Here is a 25623-nt window from a genome sequence, read left to right as displayed (position 1 = left end):
AAAATAATGTTTTGGAGGAGGAGTGAGGTTTAAAGAAAGGTAGGGTAGGAAATGAGAAATTTATGTAATGTTGAACTGATGATAATTGTATAAAAGAATGTATGTTTAATGTTTGAGACTGTGAGAATGGTTTCTTTTACATAAATGTCTGTTTGTTTATGTCTTAAATGATAATTCAATAAAGGTGTGAAAAAACACCCTGGTGGAATCCAAAATTAAGCAGGCTGTACAACAAAGAAGTCATAGGTAAAATTAGGAATTATAACACCAAAAAAGATTAAAACTCTCTCATCAAATTGAGTAGACCACTAAGAGGCCTAATTAAGTCCAACAAAGCAAATTTTGAGGTGAAGATAGCATACAAGGGCAAGGGCAACCATAAGGCCTTCTTTAGCTATGTCTGAAACCTTAATGGCAGCATGCAACAGTGTGCTGTACTGTTCGGAAATGGAGCAATGGTCACAGAACTGGGAGATATATAGCAAATCTTATTGCTGACAAATTCTCTCCCTCAAACTGCCCCCCCCCCCCCGGAAATACCATCTAACATAATCCCTCCAACTATCGGTAGGGAACATGTCATAGATGTGCACTGTAAGGCCAAGAATACAGATTCTGTGGTCCCTGATAATATATCCCAGGATGCCCCCTAAATAGCCTGAAATATGACCTAGCAGGGCTACTGGTGTCATTATTCATCTGCAGCCTCTGAACAGGCATTGTGCCACACAAATGGAAGACTGTAATGGTTATCTCTCTGCACAAGGGTGGACCATCAAAGGATCCTGGAACTACAAACCCATTAGTCTAACTAGTCTAATATACAAAGTCATGTAAAGAATTATCGTGGAAATGATTAGCAATGACATAGGAAATCTTCAGACACTGGACCTAACCCAGTTTGGTTTCATCATTGTAACCAAACTGGTTTAGGTTGCTGAATGTCCAGATTTTGGCCTCATATTTTTGGTCCATTTTTCATAAAATTGGGGTTTTCTGGCAAATTAGCAGTAAATCATTAAAGATTGAAGTTTAAAAATAATGACAAATGTTTGAATTTCAGACTTCATATCCTTCAGAAAATTCATGCTAATGCAAAATCTGTTATGCTTTCAACTTTCTAAGTTTGTAAGAACAATATTTTAAAGTTGTCCCTATTTTTGGGCCTTTGCCCTGCTTTTTTTTATGGCTTTGTCCCGATTTCTTGTTCTAAGACGTTGAGAGATATACAAGTCACACAAACTGAACCTGGTAGACTTCTTTGAGAAAGTCACCAAGACAATGGCTAAGAGCAAAATGGGTGCATCCTGCCTACCGTTACTTAGCTAAGGCATTTGAAACAATACCCCACAAAGGCATTGTAAACAAACTTATGGAATTAGGCATATGTAGTCAGGGATTTTTGACCCATGTAGATAGTAAACTGACTTTTGACCATGTGTCTGAGGCTGTAACAAAATCATTCTATATCACTCAACTTATAGGTAAGGGCATGGTATCTAGGTACAGGTAAGTCATTGTGCCACAGTACACAGACATCATCAGAGCCATCATTGAGTATAATGCTCTGTTCAGTATATACCTGATCAGGCACATGCAACAACTGGAACTTTAACAGAGGTTCCTTACAAAAACAGTACATGGCATAAACATAATGTCCTATGCAGATTGCCTCAAAACCCTATCTCTATATAGTGTTTCCTTCAGATTGTTAAGAAGCAGTTTATTCCTGTCATACAAGGCATCCTTGGATCCCACTGTGATGGACCTTTTGCATAGTCACAAAACAAACAGCACCAGAACTACTAGCTCTAAGGATTTACATTTTGCTTGTGACTTAAATTGGACATGTTGGTGGGACAGGTACATATCTCAGAGAATCTGCATTCTCTGGAATAAGCTTGCCATCTAAGTGAAGCAAATCCCTTCCCTAACCCTATTAAAATGCATCCTGGGTCACTGCGTGGGAAATCAGAAGTTCACCCCTGCTCTGACACCTATGTTTCTGAAGTACAGAGGCAGCCAATAAATCATGCCCTAACTAACACAGATCCCTTAAAGTAACCTCTAAGCCACAATAACATGTGGATACAATTGGGTTGCAATGCTAGGCTTATAAAGGCCCCAGTGGTCATTAGTCTGGTAAACACATATGAAACTATGAGCTGTATATTTTGTTTTTAAACTATGCATATAGCTAAAGCATTTTTTTTACTTTTTTACCCATAAAAGACAACATTTCTGACTTTGTCTCTTGAACAGTGTATTTTTGACAAAATAATAACAATTCTCCTCACTCTTTAGTTAAAACAAACCCTTTAGACTTAGCTGCTAAAAACCTATCAGATATAATATCATGTAATATCGATTCATACTTCTGCCATGCCCATTTGTAGTCTTTCTTTCTTTTGTTCCATAAACTTTTTTTAGCCTGACAAAATGTCTTTTTATACCTTGATTTAAAAAATATCCACCATTGTGTCCAAGAATTACAAAACTCTGCTATTGGCTTAATGGGATCCCATAATTTTTTAAATACTGCCTTCCATTTATCAGTAGCCAGAACCCAGCCATTTAATTTCCCAATTCCTTTCCTTCTAGAATCACATTATTATTTCTCCCATATTCATTGAGTAATACTATATAGTCAGATATCCTAATATCTATAACAAATACAGCAAATTGTACTACAAATGAATTGATGTATGCAAAATAATCAATCTCAGTAGCTAAATTATCTCTCCTATATGTTAGACTCGAATCTATTTCGAAATCTCAATGCCCATATAATCGACGTTCATTTACGCAAGACGAAAATAGTGAAAGATTAAATACCCGAATGATGAAATTTTCCCAGGGCAAGTAAACACTTGCCCAAATGTAAATGAAACACACACGGAGGTAAGTAAAACTCACATAGGTGGGGGGCCCAATCACACCCCCAACTATATGTACCAGCTCCGGGATTGCACTACAGTGGAGAAAAGGGCATGTTGGGCAAGTGTTTACTTACCCTGGGAAAATTTTTCCATTCGGGTATTTCATCTTTCACTATTTTTGTCTTGCGTAAATGAAAGTCGGATATATGGGGATCAGGATTTTGAAGTAGACCCATTAGATCCATACTGGGAAGCAAAATAAGTCCCCCACAATGCAAAACTTTGTTAATCTTACAAACATCAGTAGATATCTTCTCCTTCTCTTTTCTTAGATGACAATTCCATTTTCCAAGCATTTTGATACTAAGTGTAACAAAATATTTTAAAATGTCAAACAAATCTCTATCTTCTGTCCAAGGGCGCCCGCAGGCAGGTGCAAGGGGTGGCTGACTAATGTTATAATTTAAAAAAAAAAGTTAGTTTTTTTTTTTTTTTTTTTTTTTTTTTTTTTGGACGTTCTTCTTTAAGAAGAAAGAAGTCCGTGCTGACATCAAGCATTCTTCTTTAAGAAGAATGGTCGCAGGTGTGCTGACATCATCGCGCGGTGCACATATTTTCAAGTTTTGCGAGCAGGAACTTACACGGACGGACGGTTTTGGGGTTCGCAAACGGAAAATGGGACCACAAGCTGGAACTGAATCAGACGGATTCGCAAGCGGGAGGAAACGAGCGGAAGATATGACACTTTCAGAGTAAGTTTGTGTGTGTGTGTGTGTGTGTGTGTGTGTGTGTGTGTGTGTGTGTGTGTGTGTGTGTGTGTTGACATAAAATCATAAAATATTTATAGAATTTCCTCCACCAACAATAGTTGCATATGCTATACAACAACTTTGAAACATTAGGAGGGAGACTATATAAAAATGTATAGACTAATAAAAAAGCACATATGAAGCAATTTAACAGACAGACTCAATTGCCTATTTATATGAAGGGAAATAATCTCCTACCAGTAGTGGAGATTCCCTCTATCTGCTGTGTTGGGCCTCACAACACCCCTGTGAAGACATTCTTTCCTCAATTATACTCACCCTGTCAGGTATTATTAAGGTCATGACAGGAAAGGGTCAGTAGACCAGTGCACTCTCAAAACTTTACAAAAATAATTGTTGTATATAAAAGGCAGAACATGGATTACTGCATACTTCATATCCCACTGACGTTGCTGGTGGAAAAGTTGGTAGTCTAAGTTGGACTCTGGTGACACACGCTCAGACAGCATATCAGTGTCAGAAGTGAAGGCCAAAGAATGGATGGATGCATTCTCATCCTGAAAAGATTGGTGTGAGAAATGGCAGTGAGGCTGCTATCCCTCAGGAATACCAAAGCAATAGTGGCCCCAGATCAGGGTACATTTGTGTTGTGTGTGGGTGTCACAAGCTTTAATACTTGGTCGTCTGAAAAGAGCTCACATGGGCACTTTTTGTTTTCAATTACTGTTTTACAAGTGTTGCATTCTGTCAATCACCCCATGCAGTAGGATGAGGCACTGCCAGCCTGAAGGAACATGAGGTAACTGCAGACCCCATTCACAAAGCGACTACTACCCCCAAATATTTTTTTTCAGCAAAGGACAAAGAGAAATACATCAGCCCCACTAAGAAATAAGAACTCTGACAAATTTAGTAGACCCTTTAAAGGGTAATTGAAAAGAACCTGAGGGCAAAAGTGACTAGCATTTAATTACAAACACTGTAAGTGTGTGTGCACGTGTGTACATACTTTCTGTTGTTACAGTATGATGTAGTGTGGTGCTGATAGTTAGTTCATATTTTTACCCACTGCAGTATTTTGGGGGATTAGCATCATATTACAGTATGATGTAGTGTGGTGCTGATAGTTACTTCAGATTTTTACCCACTGCAGTATTTTGGGGGATTAGCATCATATCACAGATCTAACTGATACATTTTTATCTACATTAACTTGTATTGACACTACAGTTTTACATGACTGGATTCCTTTGCACTTAAGAGACTAAAGTCCCCCACTAAAGGAGTATTATAAAGCAGCAGTTGATGAAACAAAAGGTCAAGGTAGTATGTCTCTAAGAATGTAAAACAGCCAGGAGGTACACTCGGTTACTTAATAACTTTAGTAGTGAGTGGCTTTAATAAGAAATCTGAAGCTGTTGTGGTAATTTTTGTTAGAACTTCCATGAGTTGGCAGATAGTGAGAAAGCATACAGAAGAGGAAGGTAGATGGATATGGACAAAGTCTGATACCACTGAAAGACCCTTACTGCTGGGACACATATATGGATATTATCATAGTTTCCCAAATCTTCTGATAAATTATTTGACATGTCAGAAGTGGCAGGAGAAGTGGATGCCTCTGATTTTGGCTTGGGACTATAATGTAGTTGCATATTCCTTCGGTAACGTAACTACTCCCTTGTTCAGAGAAGCATGTGAAGGCCAGCATGTCTGACTTAGATTTAAAAGATATTTGGAAGATCCTACACCCTCAGGATGAAGAATTTACATTTACTTCCCAAGGGGGGGGGGGGGGGCTGAACATTCACAAATCATACACCACACAACACGCACACCATTCAACCCACAACATACAAACTACACAATCCTACACTATATCTTATAGCTTCAAGTGCATGCATCTTGAGGTTAAGACTTCTGGCATTTAGCAGCATTACCCTTAGTTTCTTGTTCCTTGTGCTGTCTATGGGGGTGGGTTTGACTTTTGACCCTTGCCTAAAAAAGGCACTATGGGGGTGGCAAGAGCTTTTTCCAATATCCGAAAGCCCAGTGGCAACAGGTGCAAGCCGTCCCTAGCGAAGCAACGTGGCTTGTCGAGCATGTCATCCCAGGCTGACAGACACTGGATCCCCTTTGAATGACACCAAAATTCTACCCAATTGTTAAAATCGATCATTTTGTCTTTGTACTGTGGCATCATTCTAGGTGAGGGTAAGATTCATTGAGGTGGAGCAGTTTGGGCGGGGCTTGGGTTTGCACCCCCCTGCAAAAAATCCTGCGGGCTCCCTTGCTTCTGTCCCCATAGGTGTAGAAATAATTCTTATTATTATTACTCTGTTAATATTCTTACATCATGTATAACCAGTCTCCATGGCATTCATACAATTACATCTAAAAAAAATCTCATCTTTAATTAAAACTGAAATTAATGAACAAAAATATTTAACAACACTTCAACCTGTTATTTTGTTGCTGAAATGTTAATTTCCTAACATCAAATAAACAAAAAATGTCAGCGTGTGTCTTAATACAAAAAATAATTCAGTAAGATGATGAACTTCAACAATAATGCTATTAACATTTAAACTTCAAACCAGTAAATTATCCCTTCCCCCTTTTAGCAAATTTCTGACCCTTGTCTCATTTTCCATTTACAAGCGCTCTTAGCTGTAGTATTAGGTTTTCCTTCAGTACTTTCACTTACGTCAGCCTCCAGCCCATCCCTTATTCTACCTTTCCTCTTCCACTCTTCTTCTGCTGAACCAATATCACTACAAGCAAAGTCTTCCCTTTCATCGCTGTCCAGCATACATTTTTTTTCTAAATCAGCATTTTTGTTTAAAGCCACAGAAGGTACACTTGCTGCATGAACTAATTCAGTTTATTCAATTTCAAGAATTCTGAGACAATCAAATCAAAAGTAACATGTCCTGTAAAATGTTTCACAAGAATGTTTGGAATGACCCACTTCCTCACAATGCACTCATTTACGTTTATCACAATTTTGTATTAAATGGAAAACAGATCCAGAAAAATAACATGATTTGGGCTGACCTTAATACATAAGCTCTAAAAACCATTAACATGTATAACACTAGGAATGTGCAACCACTTATTATTTTCATTTTTTGTGACACCTAGATTTTACAGGTCCCATTCCAATCTGTCGATCATTGTACACTTTTTTAATCTCTTAAACATTTTGACAAATAGAAAGAAAATAAGTCCTCAAAATAGTACTGTCTATTTCTGATGTTCAAAATTGTACAAACAGCCGAGGCTTAAAGTTCATATTCAACCCAGAAATACTATATTTTCCCCAGGGAGAACTCAATTACACAATTGTTTTAAAACACTAAACTGCAAAAAATGATCTACAGCTTCAACAGTCTCAAAAATTACATCACAATAATTTTCTGTAAGTGTATAAAAGCAGAAATATCAGTTACAGAAAATCCCAATGAAACAATAAGATTGTCCCAAATTTCATACTTTTTAATGGCATTTACCTCTTTGGAAGAGATTTATACAAGAGGCACGTTTCCAGCATGTAATTGTCCTTCAAAGCAGTAATGAATCTGCATTGCACCACATAAGAATAAGAAACAAATAAATAAATATGTAAAATAAGAATAAGGAGAAGGAGGGATCCACAAATACCTAAGCCTAAAAAAATGCATAGAAGCTTACCATGCCTAAGGGGAATCAGAGTATATGGTATCACAGAAAAGAGGTTCAAACACCCATCCTGTAGTCCACAAATATCTAATTACAACTCTTTCATCTCAATTTGGCCCACTGAGCAAGGAGGTAATAAATCTATTTTCATAAGTCATGTTTTTCAAAAGTAGGGTTATAGAGACAAATTCATGGCATGAAGTTCTCTACACCCAGGTTACAATAAACAACATGACCTACAATTGTTACAGCACCCTATCCATGTGCCCTCAGGAGCATGACAACATCCTGGATAATCTTATAACCCTCCCTATAAAGAAAAATAGATTTGTACTGTGTAACCTACAGTATTCCTCTATTAAGCAGAAAACTGTACCTCTGCCAACAGTTGTTGCGAAAACTGTTAAGACTCATAAACATTGAGTTTTGAGAAGATAGTAAAATTGAAATGTATGTTATGCTCCCCAACAAGTTATTGGGGAATTAGTTCTCTGTAACACATGAAAACTGAATCAATAAAGAGCTTAAAGCTTAGAAAACATTGTCTACTGACAAAACACAACAAAAACAGCAACATTTTAGACAGGTTATGAACTTTTGTTAACAAAGAATCAGATCAGACAAAGCTAAATCCTTTTCCAAGATCCATGGCAATTGCCAGCAGACCTCTAAACTTTTCTGGAATGCAGTCAAAAGACTATTACACTCAATCAAAACTAAGGCTCCTTCACCGACTACCAACAAATCAGTCTCTATAGCTACCCAATTCAATATACATTTCATCACTCTGTTCTTTCCCTATTTAACAACAACAACCTGCCAGCCTTACTATCCCAAACAATACTAATCACCACTAAAATCCTTTCTCCCCCCAATCAGTATCTACCTCTTCTATCCAAAAACACCTTCTAAAACTAAAAAATTCCACACCAGCTGCTGACAGCCTGCCACCAGAATATCTCAGAATAGTTGCAGATGTTATAGCATACCCTGTTTCTATAATCAAAAACTGATCAATTACAGAAAGCTAAATCCCTTGTGTCATTTTGAAAAAATTCCACATCATGTCTATGCAAAAGGGGGAAATGTCCACTGCTCTCTCCAATTACCGACCTACAGCCATTTTACCTCCACTCTCCAAAATATTAGAAAAATGCATTTATTCCCAACTCCTTTCTCATCTTCACAGTAACAATCTCCACTCCAACACTCAGCATGGTTTCTGACCTCATTACAGCACCACTACTGTTATGCTCACTTTCACCAAAATCATAAACTCTAATAGAAACATTGGCAAATTAGTATTCTTCCGCTTCTTAGACATATCAAAAGTATTTGACAGTTTCATACCCATGCTTGCTCCATAAACTGTTCCCTATAAGACTTTCCCATTTATCCCTTATCTGGCTCCATAGCTATCTCACCAACAGAATCCAGGCTGTAAAATGGAAATGAGATTTCTCTCTATTTTTGTCTGTCTCTGTTGGTGTACCTCAAGGATCTATTCTAGGTCTTTTACTATTCAACATATTCACTAATAATCTTCACAAAGCTACCAAGCCTCCACAATATAATATGCAGATGATGCCATGTCATAGCTTCTAAGCTCTTAGCACGTAAAATCTGGACAGAGGCTCAAAAATAGTGACAAATTTTAAATATGGCTTTTACAAACTAGAATAAATGGTTTTGTGTTAGTATGCATTTTCTGTAGGTAGTCTGAAACTCAGATATCTGTAATTATTTAGTGAATTCAAGCAAGAGGTTCTCTCGTTCGATTCTCGGCTGGAGTGCGGGGAGTGCCTTCTGTGTGGAGTCTGCATGTCCTCCCCACGGTTGGGTGGGCATTCGAAAGACATGCATAAATGGGCGTGCCTTCATTGAAGGTTGAACATCGAGCTGACACCTCGGCATTTGTGAAAATCTACTGCCAGTCATTAGTGGACCGGAGTTCCACTGTGGCGACCCCTAACCAGGAAAATCTGAAAGACAACAACAACAATCTTCACTGTTTTGCCCGAAAACCACACATTTTATGAGTTACAGACCAAAAATATGAGGCAAAAATCTGGACATTCTGCAAAAATCTGTACATTTGAGAGGTATATGTCATGCTCATATGCTCTACACTAAGTCTACTGCTAATCCACAAGATGATCCAGGACTGGTTTTATATGCTAAAAAAACACACACAAAAAACCCACAAATTAATGCTGTTTTTACCCAAATATCTGCCAGCATGGAAAGGATCCTTCAACATCACATCAGCAAATAATACCTCAGCTGAAACAACATCCAACACAAAGCTTATTGGTGTCTAAGTTAATAATTTAAAAAATGATCAAGATATCACTCAAGCCATCAAGAAAACTCAACAAAAGTTGGTCTTCCTTTGAAACAAACCCTTTCTCACTGAATATTCTAGGAATTCTTTAGCAACATATTATCTTTTCCTTTCACTTCTCTATGCAGCACCCATCCTGACTAGCATTTACTCCACCTTACAAAATAAACTAGAGGTTTGCTACAATAAAATAACTATGTTTGCATCTAATTTACCTAACCGTTCATACCACTGCCTAGCACTGAATCACCTACACTGGCTTGGACTACATAATTACCTTACCTACTCCCATCTGTTTAGTGCCCACAAAATAATACACAAATGCAGCACTTGTCCTTTACTATAAAGCATCCTCGAACACTACTTCCCTCTTAGGAATCTCCACTCACAGAACAAATATCTCCTAACCAGGACCAAGTCTCATAATAGTATAGGCGACTCACCCTATATTGCTAGCAATGGAACTCCATCTCACCCACCCTAAAACAAGACAACATTACCACATGTTTCAAACACAACCTAGAACAATACCTAACTTCCTCATGGCTATGTTAGTGTCTCATCCTGACTAAAATCACCTTTCTTCTCTTTATCTTCCGCTGCCAATATCTCTATCAAGCACTCTGACTCTTTCATCTTTCTTATTCTTATGTCTTTCTCTTTATCTTTCATCCCTACTACTGCTTCTCCCAATGATATCCTTAATCCTCTCCTATTAATACCCCCTCCTTACCCACATCATCATCTTACTATCTACTGTAATGTCAACCTCTCCACTATCAGAACTTTTTTCTGCTTATATGTTTCTTAATTATTTCTACTTATACCTTCCCCCTCCAATATTTTGTGTTCCTGCTCTGGTGACACCGTCTCATAAATGTCAATATACATATACTGAACCTATGTGCATTATTATTGCTCTTGTATCTTTAGCTATTATATGTTAACATGCCTTTGACATATGTAAAATAATATAACTTCTAAAGTATATGATAAATGCCTTTACTATTGTCTTAATACTACTTGCAAAGTAATGCTTAAAATGTTTAATTTTTCACTGTTGTTCATGTAAATATGTATTTTATGTGGATCTTTTCTCCCTGGGCCTTTGCTAAAAATGGGACTCTTGCCCAGTTGGACTTTTCTGGTAAACAAAAGACAATAAATAAATAAATTCCTGTGAGCCATACATATAGTAGAAAGTTCTGCAGTAAACTTAAACAGTGGAGTTATAAAATCAGCAAATTACTAAATTAAAGAGAAGAACATACAACGCCTTCAAACGTTATCAACCCAGTGCAATAAGGCTGTAGTGAACTATATCCCAACCAAACTCATAAAACAACCAAAAGAAGCAACACTTTATTTGAAGTTAAGCTTTTCATCAGGATGGGGACAGCAATAAAGTCTTCTACAACAACATCAGAAAAATGAATGGGAAGGAACAAGAATGCAGGTTGCTGGAACAAAATGGTATTACCATAACAGATCCAATACAGAGAGAGAGACCGAGTGTTAACATGTTTTAACACACTGTCATATGGAAGTGGAGCAAATTTCAGGCCTCAAATGGCAATCATATTCACTGTTCCTTTCTGCAACATGATCTCACTTGAAATTACATCTGAAATAGTCATCTCTGCCCTTAGTAAGGTCAGAATAACCAATATATTGGGACCAGATGAGATATCAGGAAATTTAATTTGTGCAATTAAAAAGAGTATGTTATACCTCTTATGTATATTCACAACAAAGCATTACCCAACCATGTTGACCCAGGCAGTCCTCATATGAGAGTCTGTTCCTATGTGAGCAGTCAGGTCACCCATTATCAAAGCATTACAAATTTAGTCTGACACTGATATCTAAAAGCAAGCTATTTTACTCTCAGTTCACTGGAGAATCCCTTAATTGACCTCAATATATACTGATCCAAGTGTTGGAAAAACTATTTTTTTCTTTTTCGTCTTTGGTTTAAAAACAATAAATAAACAAATCAATTATAAAACAAACAAATAACTATTTACATAGGTCCACAGCTGATCAATACATCAAATGTATACATATCAACAACAATTAATATTTTTCAAGCAAGTCTTTAAGTTTAAGCTAAGATTTATATGAATGTGTAGTGAACTACTGCAATCACTTTTTGCCATTAATAAATTCAACACTAGAGGGGGTTACTTTACCTTTCCAATTTTTAATAATTGCGTTCTGGCTATAGCAAAAATAGACCTATGAAGAGGCACATGGGTTTTTGGAATTATCGCAGGAATTGGAGCATTAAATAAAACTAAAGATTTAGAAATATTACATCTTTCTGACCACAGAGCTTGAATGAAATTATTAATTTCTTTCCAAGAAATAGAGATGACTTCACATTCATATACCATATGCATCCAATCAGCTATTATTTCAGGATCACATCTCCAGCATTTAATTCTACTTGATTTATACATAATTGTAATTTTGTTAGGAGTGACAAAAGATCTGTGTGAAAATTTCCAGTATAATGAAGTAGTAGTTTTAGCTGTAGATTTTAATACTATTTTCTTGTATTCTTCAGAGAAGTCTTCAATATTAATTATGAGGAGCAGTCCCAATAGGAATTGTCTAAATATGTGAACTCCAGCTTAAGAATTTTATAAATTTGTGACAAATATGGTTTATTTTTTATTGCATTATTATTGATATTTATTAAGAATTCCAAAAATTTGGGGAAGAATTTCTTATGGTTATATATCTCTGTGTTCACTAAATATTTGTAAAATTAACCAAGTCGCAGAGTCTTGATTGTATTTGGACCTTAAATTTTCAACAGGTGTGTAGATATATATATATATATATATATATATATATATATATATATATATATGTATATATATGGATCCCCTTCACTTCACCGAAACGCTAGAAGACCAACACTCTACAGAAGGAGACGAGAAGACCGACGACTCAGATGACCGACAAGGTGAGAACCCGACGGACTTGGTAAGTGTGCGATAGAGTGAGGGATTTAGTGTTAGGGAGCGGACAGGTAAGTGTGCGATAGTGAGGGACTGTAGTTTTAGGGCGGGTTAAGTGAGTTAGGGTTAGGTGCGGGTAGGGTAAGTGCGATAGTGACGGACTATATGTTTAAGGGTGGGTTAAGTGAGTTAGGGTTAGGGTGCAGGTAGGGTGTGTGTGCGATAGTGACGGACTGTAGGTTTAGGGGTGGGTTAAGTGAGTTAGGGTTAGGTGCGGTAGGGTAAGTGCGGTTGTGTCAGACCTTAGGGTTAGGGTTTGGGTTAAGGTTAGTGCATGTATGGTTGTGTGTATTGTCGGTATTGTGTGTTGTCGGTCTTTTGGTGTCGGTGTTTTGTGTGTCGGCGTTGTGGCATGTCGGTGTACTGAAGGGGATCCATATATATATATATATATATATATATATATATATATATATATATATATATATATATATTAGTGCTATTTAAGAATTGATGCCAGTAAATTAAGTTACTTTGTTGTTACAATTTTGTTAAAGTTATGAGTTTCTAAGCAGTCATTTGTATATGCAATTGGAAACAAAGAAAATATTAAGTATTTAATACAATGGTTAGAATATGTGAACTTTTGAAAAGAGGAAATTATGTTATTTAAATAGGAATTTGAGAAAAGGGTGTAATTCCATTAATGCTAAAATCTTTTAATAACCAGATAAAAGTATTGGAGACTATTTTTATGGATGGTTGTGATATATTTACTGTTTACTAATAGTATTTCTTGATGTATTTGTTTCCATTTTGAATCATAAGATGAATTTACCCACAATGCTATAACTTTTACAATTGTTGAAGTAGCATACAATTGAATATCAGGGAAACTAATTCCACCATTATCCCAACCTTTTCTTTGAAATTTAAATATAATATTATTTAACTTCATCATTTTTTTGATGGAGATAGAACTAAAGATTGTAGGACAAACAATATTTTAGGGAGAATTACCATCTTAATAAGTATTAATCATTCTTCTATGGTAACAAATTTGTTTCAATTTGTGACTAAACTTAAAATTTTATTAATAAGCTGTTGAAGGTTTGTTTGTATCATTTCTTTGCTATTAGACGTAATGGTCATACCAAGGTATTTAATTTGATTGCTGTTCCAATTGAAGCAAGAATATCTTTCGTATGATTTTCTTAAATTTTTTTATTAATTAATAATGTATGTGTTTTATTATGATTAAATTTTATGTTGGAGATTTCTTCAAACTGGCTCGTATAATTAATTTTATGTTCTAATGAATTCTGTATATTTCCTACTTTTAGTAAAATATCATCAGCAAAGAGCTGAATTTTTTAGTTCAAAATCTTCTTTTATTTTGATACCATTAATGCTCTTATTAGATTTAATACTATTAGCAAAGGATTCTATAGCTAATGCAAAGAGTAAAGGTGTTGTGGACAGCCTTGTTTTTTGCCTTTTTGTAATTTAAAGGAATTAGAAAGAAAATAACCTATTTTAACATAAGCATTAGAGTTATTGTATAAGTTAGAAATTATTGCATTTAGCACAGGTGAGAAATTATGCACTTTAAGTGTTTTAAACATGTATGACCAATTAATTGAGTCAAAAGCCTTATCTAAATCAAGAGTAATGATAGAAAGCTCTTTTTCATTTTTATTTGCATAGTCTATTAATGTATGTATTCTTATTATATTATCCTGAACTAGTTTAAAATAAACCCAGTTTCATCACTGTTAATTAGTTTAGTATAAGTAGATTAATTCTGTTAGCTAAAATAGACATGAACATCTTATAGTCCACATTTAAGAGTGAAATGGGCCTGTTTGATGAGCACTTTGTAGAATCCTTATCCTGTTTTACTATAGGTGATATAAGGGAATATTTCCATGATTGGGGGACTTCAGCAGTTGTTTTTGTTTCTCTATAGACCTTATCTAATATTTTAACAGCATCATCTGGTAGTATTTATGCAGTTCTGGTATAAGGCCATCTAAGCCCGGCATGTTATTGTTTTTTAACTTTTTTATTTGATCTTTTCTTTCTGTTAAAGTGAATGGCCTATTTTTTTATTTGTTCTCTTGTTATTTTATTACTTATATTTTCCCTTAGAACAGTTTCAACTACTTATATATATATATATATATATATATATATATATATATATATATATATATATTATTATTTATAGTTTCATAAAATATTTTAAAGCACTCAAGAATACCTTTAATATCTGTTATTCTTCCTTTTATATTATTTATATGCATTCTACTTTCTTTGATCACATTTAGTTTACTCATTTTCTTTGATCTAAGGGAAGTTTATGCAAGCTTAAAGGGTTTACTGAATATTCTGGAAGTTTACGTTTTTCCAGGTTTATTGAAACTTTATGATTTAGAATTTCAACATATTTTGTATTTAAGTTTTTAAGTTCATACGGACTGATAATGTCATTTGGTTTCAGATTTAACTTTAATGTGTCTATTTTGGCCTGTACTGTATTCAATTCTTTGTCCCATTTTCTTGTTTTACAAATATACCAGCTTGTAACTCTTCCATTTAAGTAAGCCTTTAGTGAAAACCACAGGACAATGTCAAATATTTCACCATTCATGTTTATTTCTAGGAAATTTTTGATCTCTTTAACATACCAATCCTTGAATCCTTTTATTTTAACAATGTATGCTGGTAATCTCCTTTGATGTATTAAATTGTCAGTTTAAAATAATATTAAAGATTACAGCATTATGGTACAAAATAATATTAAAGATTATAGCATTATGGTCCAATAATGGACATTATAGTATTGAAACTTGTCTGATATGTGATAACAGATTGTTTGAGACAAAAATGTTATCAATATTTGTTTCCATTCCTTATTGATGTGAATAATGTGTAAATTGAAATGAGTTTGTTTTACTTAGCTTATCATTTTAATTAGTTATTTTTATAAAATTTAAGTGTTTGGCTGAAGATGTGATTCTCAGCTTTCTATCTGCAATGGAATCTGTGCCTGATAAAATATGATTAAAATCATCAGCCATTATGACTTCACCTTTCATGTAATAGGCTATTTGCATCTTTAGCTCCAACCCCTGGAATCTAATAAGAGTTCACCAATGTATATAGTTTTCTGTTTCACTCAATTATAACTATGCTTAACATACCATTTTTATCAACATAGGTATCTTTTACTTTAGGTATTACTGATGAGTTCTCCCATAAAAATAAGGTGCTTCTTCTTTTAGCTTGAAAGCCAGAACCTGCTAAAATCAAATAATTCTTTAATGAAAGTCTATTTGCATCTTTATTAAGTAAATATGTTTCCCGTAGAAATACTGTTTGAGCTTTAAGTAATTGCAAGTATTTGAACAGACTACCCAGCTTTACTGGATTATTCAATCCATTAGTATTAACAGATATGCATTTAAAATCAGACATTTATATAAGATAGAAAAAAAACAGGTATAATGAAATTACATTCACGTACAGAACTTATTATGTACTTATATATAAGAATATGAAATCTTCAGCCATGGGAAAAACATTTGAAACAAATAAAAAATATCTAATGCTATTACCCTAAAACATTCTGCCATGGAATAACATATTCCTAGTTTGTTGAAAAAGATCCATTATACTAACAACACTTAGCTCTTGCTTCTGATTCATATTAATGTGTCTCATATCTTTAGTTTGCATCTTCTTAAAAAAGCCTGTCATTGAGTAATTATGAATAGGAAAAGGTAAACAGGTGTTCAGAATATTTATTATAAGTTGACCAGACTGAATATCTCTACAATTATCTTTCCCTCTACCGCAGATTATCTCCTTGGTCTACTAAAGGGAGGAAGTCAGTTGTTATTTTAAATGTATTAATTTAGAGGTCAGATGATTTTATATTTTTTCTATTTTATTTGCTATTTTGAAGTTGTCCATAGGATCATAAGTTCATAAATTAGTACCATGCTAAGTGCCCTTGTGGACCATTCCAAGCCCAGCCAATTACCCCATGTGAGAATCAAACTCTGAACCTTGTGCTTATAGAGTGAACACCTTAACCACTATGCCAAATTCCCACTCTTGTAGACATATTTATATTCTTTAACTATATACATATTTACTTATTCTGATCTCTTTCTTTTTCTGTTTGCATACTATGTCTTATGCTATTACTGTATTCCTAGGTTTTATATTTTAGCTATAATCTTAATGTAGAATATCATGTAATAGAACATTTATATTTACCCTTATATATTTGATAGTTTTTAATCTAGTACTACTGGTAGAATCAGTCCTATGTCCCTTAAATGTTACGTCTAATAGTATCTGAGCAAACATCTGAAAAATCTCCCCTTTTAAGATTCAAACATTCCATAGTAAATTGTTCTGCGAAATTAATTTTTTTAATCATTAAAAATAGACAATAACAGAGAAACACAATCCTAATTTTTTTATCAGAAGTGTCTTTCTATAGGCTAGTATATAAACTATCTTTTTGGTATACTGCAAGCATTCAGACTATTTAATAACTGACAGTGGTTTATAATGCAATTCACTGTCTTTTGCTTATTGTCTAAGTTGTATTCATTGGCATCTTAGCATATGATTCCGAATATTATGATTATTTACTTTTAGACAGGAAGAAGTAACCTGAACAGTTCTTAGAATTTTCAGAACTCCCACAGTATCAAAAAAGTGCTCATGGCTCTAATTAAGCTGCTTCCAGCTGGTCCTCATGACAAGGGCTTGCAAATGAACAGTTTATTATTTACAATTCACACAAAAACATTAATGAGCGAATCTGAGCCACCTCTACTTTATACATCAATCCCTCAAACCTTTCCAAACCACTAAAACAAACATAAAAAAACATTTCAAAGTATGTTAACAACTAAAAAGTTATTGCATTTAAAGAAATAATATTGAAAGATTCAGTAAGCACTGTTTGTAAGAGATGTTTAATATAAAGCAGACTGTCATTTTTAAAGGAGACAGAACACATAAACTTGCATTAAAAGAATGACAGTTATGTGTGATTTAGGTTTGACTTATAAAAGTGTGAATCTTTCCCTTATTATTTGATAATGTTCTAATAATAACTTTTATATATGTAGGAAACGGTATTTTTTATACTTTGTTTATAACATAGCATAACTTTCCTGGGAGCTATTGCATGTCACGTATACTATCAGTATGTATGTATTTATTTATTTATTTATTGACATTTGTTAACTGGGTTAGTCCAGCTGAGCTAGGGGCTCATTTTCAGTGGAGACCCAAGGAAAAAAGCTCCAGATAAGTAACAATTTTACAAAAGATAATCAAGTACATAATATAAGTTTACTACAAAATACAGCTCTATGTACATTAAAGCAGACAGAATATTATTACAAAGGAATTTCATTAATATCATAAATGAAGTACATTCTGTGAATATCAGTAATTAAACAAAGAATATGTTTTTTTTTTACATATAAATATAGGAAGAGAGGAGTAGTGTTAACTGATGGAGAAAAATGGAGAGAAAGAAGGTGATATGTCAATGTGATATGTCAATGAGGAAAATAAGTTGTGTATATAAAATTATTAGCAAGTATTTAGAACTATGTAATAACTTACAATGGTTTAAAATCCAATTCACAATCTTTTGTTTATCATCTAACTTGTATCCTTTGATATCTTAGCATATGAGTCAAAATATTAGGATTATTTACTTTTAAACAGGAAGAAGTAACCCGGACAGTTCTTAAAATTTTTAGAACTCCTGCAATATCACAAAAGTGCTCATGATTCTAAATTGTTTCATGCTGGTTTTCATGACAAGGGCTTGAAAATGAACAGTCCATCAGTTACAATTCACATAAAAACACCTGCAAGTGAATCCAAGCCACTTCCACACCACACATCAATCCATCAAACCCCTTCAACCACCAAAAAAAAAACAACAAAAGCCATTTCAAAGTATTTAACCACTAAAAAGCAATTGCATTTAAAGAAATAACATTTAATGATTCAGTAAGCACTGTTTGTATGAGATGTTTAATATAAAGCAGACTGTCATTTTTTTCAAAGGAGATATTAAAAAAAATTGTGGTGCCCTTTGTGGCAGTGGCTGTTTCGGCTCAACAGAAAAATGTGCATTATTTGTCTTGTTTTATGTCAAAATCATTGAAAAGAACAGAATCTGGGACAAATACAGAAGGAAAACTAAGTTATCTCAGAGATAGCTTACTGGAAATTGGATACCTAAGCTCACAGTGCAGAAGGATTAATGGGCTGCTGTCTGCAGGGCCTGTGAGGCCTACAACACTCCACAAACTACAGGAACTAGGTATTGTACTCAAACATAGTCCAAGTTGCCTTGTTCAGGCAAAGCTGTCTGTTACAACATACAGGAAGTGGAAAAGAAGGAAAACATGTGAAAGAATAAGGAAGCACGGATCTTGTGCTGGACTCTCTGCCAGGTTAAAAGCTAATCCATACAGGCCGGTACTCCCATCCTTGCTACTGGCCAATGTTTGCTCCTTGGATAGTAAAATGGACTACATAAGACTGAAGTTAACCACTCATAACAAGGTGAGAAACAGCTCTGTACTTATATTATATTTACTGAGACAGAGTTAAACAATTATATAAATGATACTGCAGTCTACGTAGACCAGACAGAAACCAGGCACTTTGTGGAAAATCAAGGGGAGTGGATATCTGTATCTATGTCAGCAATAACTGATACACCAACTGTGATTTGGTTACTAAAACTGCTATGAAAATATTGAGTTTATGTCATTGAAATGCAGATCTTTCTAGCTGTCAAGGGAGTTCATTGGAGTAAGCATCACAGTGGTGTATATTCACCCAAGTTCCAATACTAATGGGGCACAAATACACTTTATCAGTCAGTCAGTGAGCTACAAAACCACAATCTGGAGTTTGTTCACATAATAGGAGATGCTTTTAATCAAATAAATCTGAAAACAGTTTTACCTCATAACTTCCAACATGTGGTCTTTGCAATGAGGGAAGAGAACATTCTGGATAAGGTCTACACCAATGTCAAGCTGACAAATCAGGCATTACCTCATCCACATCTGGGCAACTCAGATCATCTCTCCGTTATACTACTACCAGCATATAGGCCATTGTTAATCAGTGGAAAGGCATCCATTTTTGTCTACCTTCTGTGTTGAAAAAATATGTAATTTTCTGTAGTCTGAATTTTCTGTGATTCCCTATAATCTGTATATACATAAAAAAGCAGTGTCCTTTTTAGTATATATTCTCTTTGTATTAATCAATTCATTTTTCTTCCTAGTTATTTATTGTGAATTTCTCCCCTTCTTCTTATTTTAATTTTCTTCCACCTGATCTGAATCCTCTAATTGTTCAGTACTTGTATCCTCAATTCAAAAGTTGTCATTGGTAGGATCCGGTTTGATAGAAGTTGAGTGATTTTTACTCACAGTGAATGTTTCCTTTCCTAATTATGTTCTATTTGCTGTTTGCCTAATATTATTTATATCATCAACCCAGTCCTGAATATAAGTGACAGCAAATCTGATGTTGTCAATCTTCATGCAACCATTGACAGTAGGCTCGGTTCGGAACCTCGGAATAGAGATGGCCGTTTACTTTAGCTCGCGCTCTCCAAACTCTCAAGCCAGGCTCTACCCATAATGTTTCTTTCAGGGATTACCCCAGATCTCATTTGCCACTTCACCGACCAGATGCGTTTGTTTCCTTCTCTCGAGCCTTGGTGTATTTTTTGTGAGTATTGTCTAATTTATACACTTCCTTCTTTGAAAACTTCTATATGTTGCTTTATAACTCTTTGTATTTCTACCCACTCCTTCCTCTGTTATCAAAGATATTTTTCCTCTTTCTTCTTTATTTCTACCATTGGTAGACTGTCCAGTACCATCATTGGTACTCTTTCCCCTCCTTTGTTTACCTTTTAAGGTATTCTTGCATACCATCGTTGGTATTTTTCTACCTATCCAAAAAAAAAAAAAACTTTCTAATTCTATTTTTCTCACTTTGCTCTGTCATGTGATTGTGATTGGATGACAGTTTCGACTGGCTATTATGGCTGAACAATATGAAAAACCTTCTCCTACTAAACCCTCTAAAGGTACCTCTGGGATTAAGAGGTGTAAAAAATCTGAAGGCAAAATACCTAACTCAGATGGGCGTACTCTGTGCGTTTACTGTCTTGGTAAAATATACCTACAAGAAAACAGTGCCATTTGTTATGGGTTTTCAACTCGACCTTTAACTGAAAGGTAGAATAAGCTAATTTTGAAAGGACTCCTTAAATCTGGATTTGACTAGGCCATTTCTGAGTCCAGGACCAAAGCTAGCACTTCCTCATCATCTTCATCACCTGCTTCAAAGAAAAGGCCTTCCTCGGTTCCAAGGTCCTTGGAACCATCAAGAAAAATAGCTAAATCTACCTTGGTACTGAAGAGTTCATTGGCACCAGAGAATTTAACTGGAACTAATTTTAAACTGGCTTCAGAGCCAACAGCGTCTTCTTCGGCACCTATTGATGCATCAGTGCTGAAGCAATTAGGGCTGCCTCTACTCCCAAGAACAACCTATTCTCCATCTATAGACCCTTTTAAAGACACTCTCTTTGTGGAAGTGAGACCCCTTAAATCTCCTTCCACTGCATCTGTTCGATCTACTAAGAGTCTGTCAGAGGCAGATATCATGAGACTGATGGATCAGCTGCTGGTGGAGAAGGGATTGTCCTCAGTTCCAAGCCACACCGGCATTGGAACCATTCATCCTATGACACTCCCATATCCTCCTCCTCCTCCAACTCTTGCTGAGCCTTTGGAGCCTTTGAACCCAACTCTCCTGGCTCCGACTGTCTCAGTTCTGGTAGTGTCTTCATCTCCAGTTCCAAGAACTGCCTTGAGTCCCTCTGAGCTTTCTGCACTGGAGACCTCCAGGGGTCAAGACTGCCTGGTCGGATCTGAGATGCATGGTACCTTTTTGGCTCCATCTGAGCCGTCCACGTCTTTTGGTGCCTCGGCCTTTGTAGGATTGACCCAAGCTTCTGTTCTGGGGGCTGCCTCCTCTGTGCAGGGTGTGAGCCCAGTTCTGAAGGGGTCTATTTTGGTTCTGGGCTCCCATCCTTCTAAGGGGGGCGGGCAGCCTTCCGGATTATGGAGAAGGCATTGTCTATTGGAGGCTCACAGTCCTTGCCATCCCTGTCAGGACAGATTTCTGTATCTCCTCAACCTGAGCTACCATTAGTCTCATCCCCAGAACAGGGTGCACAAAAGTCTCGGGTAAAACCTACCTTAGTAGTCTCCTCTTCAGATACTTCCCTGGATCATCTCCCTGAGGAAGACCCTGAGAAAAGAAAGTGCAAGAGGAAGCACTTAGACTCTCCAGAAGAGTCTTTCACTAAAGATAGTGATTTTGATGAAGGGGAAGGTTCCCCCATATCACCCCCTGATGATGTTTCCTTCGGGGACAGCCTAGAAATCCTGAAACAGAGGGGTGGCTAGTCCTCCTCCCAACCTTCCTTGGAGGAGTCCGTATACCTGGAGGCTTTTTGTGCTCACCCCTCTACTGCTTGGATCTCTGTGCCTGCTGATGATCTCTTTAAACTGATCACTCAGCAGGTGTGGAAGATGCCCGATGCCATAGAGCCAGTCCGCAAGAGAACTGATTGAGTATTATCAGCCCCTAAGGAGGAACCACCTTGGGCCAAAGGAATTCCTGTTGGCACCATGCTGGTAGCAGCAGCCACCAGAAAGGAACTTGCCAGGGAAAGTCCTACAATCCATCCTCCTAAAAAGGAGTCTAGGACTTTGGATAGATTTGGGAAGCATGTTTATGCTTCAACAACCTTTGCTTTAAGGTCCTTGAATTATATGGCACACTTTACAAGACTACAGAGGGATATGATCAAGGAGCTCTCGGATACCCTCAAAGGATCAGTGGCTGAAGGGGTATGAGATAAAGTTAGTTCTCAGCTTGCAACCATAGAAGCAATTTCTAATTTGTCCATGAGGGTCATTACCCATGCAGCTGAAGGAACGACTAGGGCAACGGGTTCAGGCATAGCCATCAGAAGGCATTCCTGGATGTGCTTGTGCGACTTTGCGGAGCCATTTAAAGTGTCATTCGTCAACACTGTGTTTGATGGATTTTCCCTTTTTGGTCCCAAGGTAAAGGATACCCTAGCCAGATATGAAAAGGATGGTAAGGATCTTTCTGTGATTGGCATATGTTTCTCCAATCTTCAGAGACCATAATCTAGGAACCAGAGGAGTGGGAGACTATGGTTTAAAAATTCCAAAGGGCCTTTCCAGGATTCATGAGGCAAAGATTTCTCTCAGGGCAGAGGAGGAAGCAATGGAAGATGCCACCCTAGAGGCAGAAATGGACCTTAAAATCAGGGATCCAGAGAGACCTTCTCTGGAGCTTCCTACCAGTACCTCTGAATGGGGGTCTGATTGCCCGCCTCTAGAGACAGTCGGGGGATGGCTTTCTCTGCACCAATCTGCCTGGCAAATGTTAACAATGGACAAATGGATGCAGGGAATTATATCCAGAGGTTACGAAATTCCTCTATCAAAACTTCCAAAACCCCCGAAAAAACTCCTGGACATGCTACCCAGTCTCAAGAAAGCAGCAGTTCTAGAAATTCAAAGACTGCTAAGCAAAAGAGTCATCCAAAAAGTTCCACCAGACCAGAAAGGATCTGGATTTTACTCAAGATTCTTTTTAGTGCCCAAGAAAACAGGGGACTGGGGACCCATCTTCGATCTCAGCCAATTCAACAAGGCAGTTCAGAAAACCAAATTCCAGATGGTCATGGTTCAGTCAGTACTTCCATTCTTGGAAAAAGATGAGTGTATGTGCTCTATCGACCTCCAGAACACTTATTACCACATAAAGATGGAAAAGAGCTCCAAGAGGTTTTTGCGCATCTGGCTGGGAGCCAGCCATTTCCAATTCAGAGCACTTCCCTTTGGACTCACCACAGCCCCCAGGGTGTTTGCCAAATGCATGGCAGTGGTAGCAGCTCTTCTAAGACTGCAAGGGTTTCAAGTATTTCCATATACTCTGTTGCATATTGTCTACTCAGAGGCGATCTCTGCTTAACATACAAGGCCATGTCAAACCCAGAGCTGTTGGACATAATACACTTAAAGAAATCCCAATCCCTCAGAGCCACACGCTCCAGGGATCTAAACTTTGTCATCACAATAAACAAAACATGCTGGAGGGATAGGTTCCTTACTCAGAGACTCCTTAGACTAGACTGCCCATACCTGTCAAGCAGAGCACCTCTTTGGCCCTCTTTAAAAGGAACCTTTATGATTGGATGGGAGAAAGGAAATTCACTCCGGGGATCATGTCAGTCCCCCTGCTAGACAGGGGTGTAGGGAAGTAAATAGTGTGGGAAGAAATAGCCAGGGAATTGTTATGGCTAGGCTTGTATAGGCCCTAGGGCCGATAGCCTAGTACCAACCTATGAATCTATATCTTGATGACTTGCTCCTCACCACTTCCACCAGGTGTCAGATAGAATGAGCAAGAGGTTACACCACACATCTCTAGGAATAATTATAAATTTCAAAAAGTTCACATTTCAACGCACTCAATAACTGGATTTCACTGGAGCTCACTTAGACACTGTCTTGGGAATTGCATCCCTCCCTCCCTCCAGAAAGGCTACAATGTATAAGATCCCAGGTTGGTCAATTACTATGCAACAAGGTCCCAGCAAAGTTAGTTCTTCAAACATTAGGCTCCATGGCAGCAGCAATCACTCTAGTTCCCTTGGCAAGGTACCATATGTGGATATTGCAATGGCTACTAGCATCCTAATGATCTGTCATAAACCAACCAATGTCTCAGCCAATTCTGATTACCAATAGCTGCAGACATGACCTGTTGCTGTGGCTACGCTCCAACCAGATTCTCTTGGGTTGTCCTTTCATTCTTCCCCAGCCCCAAGCCATAGTGATCACGGATGCTTCCCAGACCGGGGGAGGCATTACCTGGGAAGGACAGCTCAAGGCATGTGGTCCCAATTGGAGGCCAACTTGCACGTCAATGTACTAGAGATGAGGGCAGTGCTGTTAGTGTTGCAAGCATTCCAAGATGTCCTCCCTCTAGGAACAGTAGTGATTCAGACAGACAACATGTCAGTAGTCTGGTACATAGACAAAGAAGGGGGAATGAAATCTTACCCATTGTGTCAAGAAGCACTCAGAGTTTGGCAATGGTTGATTTCTTCCAACCGCTTTCTCACAGCAACTCACATTCCAGGGAGCTCCAGTGTGATACTGGACAAATTGAGCAGAACTATTCTTTTGCCTCACGAGTGGACTCTCGATCCAGCAGTGGCAAACAACATTTTTCACCAGTGGGGCTAACATTGCTGCAATGTCTTTGCCTCTCCTCTAAAAAACTAGTGCAAAAGTCACTTTACCCTAATATCCCCCTCAGGGTGAGTCACCCAGAGACGCTGTTCTCCATGGTTGGCCTCACAGTCTGCTTTATGCTTTTCCCCCAATTCCTCTCATTTCACAGTTCCTGAAGAAAGCCAAAAGGATGGAAAATTCAATAAACCTTATTGCCCCCTTCTGGCCTCGACAAGTTTTGTTTCCTTCCTGTGGCCTCATTTAATTTGTAAACCATGGATTCTGGACCCAACTCCAGATCTGCTGTCTTACCCAAAGAGCATGGTGCATCCGAATCTCCAAAACTTCAAGCTTACTGCGTGGCTTCTCCAGTTCCCATGATTGCCAGGCATCCTTCTTTTTCTTCACCTGTCTGACAAATTATTGTCGCTCATCACAAATCACCTACAAGGAAATTATACCAAAATAAATGGGAGAAATTTGCTAGATGGGCTTTGGATAATGGGATAGACCCTTATTCCAGCCCTATCCACAAAGTATTAGATT

Source organism: Protopterus annectens, chromosome 2.part2, assembly GCF_019279795.1.
Source record: "Protopterus annectens isolate FY-2018-M chromosome 2.part2, PAN1.0, whole genome shotgun sequence".
In the NCBI taxonomy this organism is placed as follows: domain Eukaryota; kingdom Metazoa; phylum Chordata; order Ceratodontiformes; family Protopteridae; genus Protopterus; species Protopterus annectens.
Note: the sequence above shows the minus strand (reverse complement) of the source record.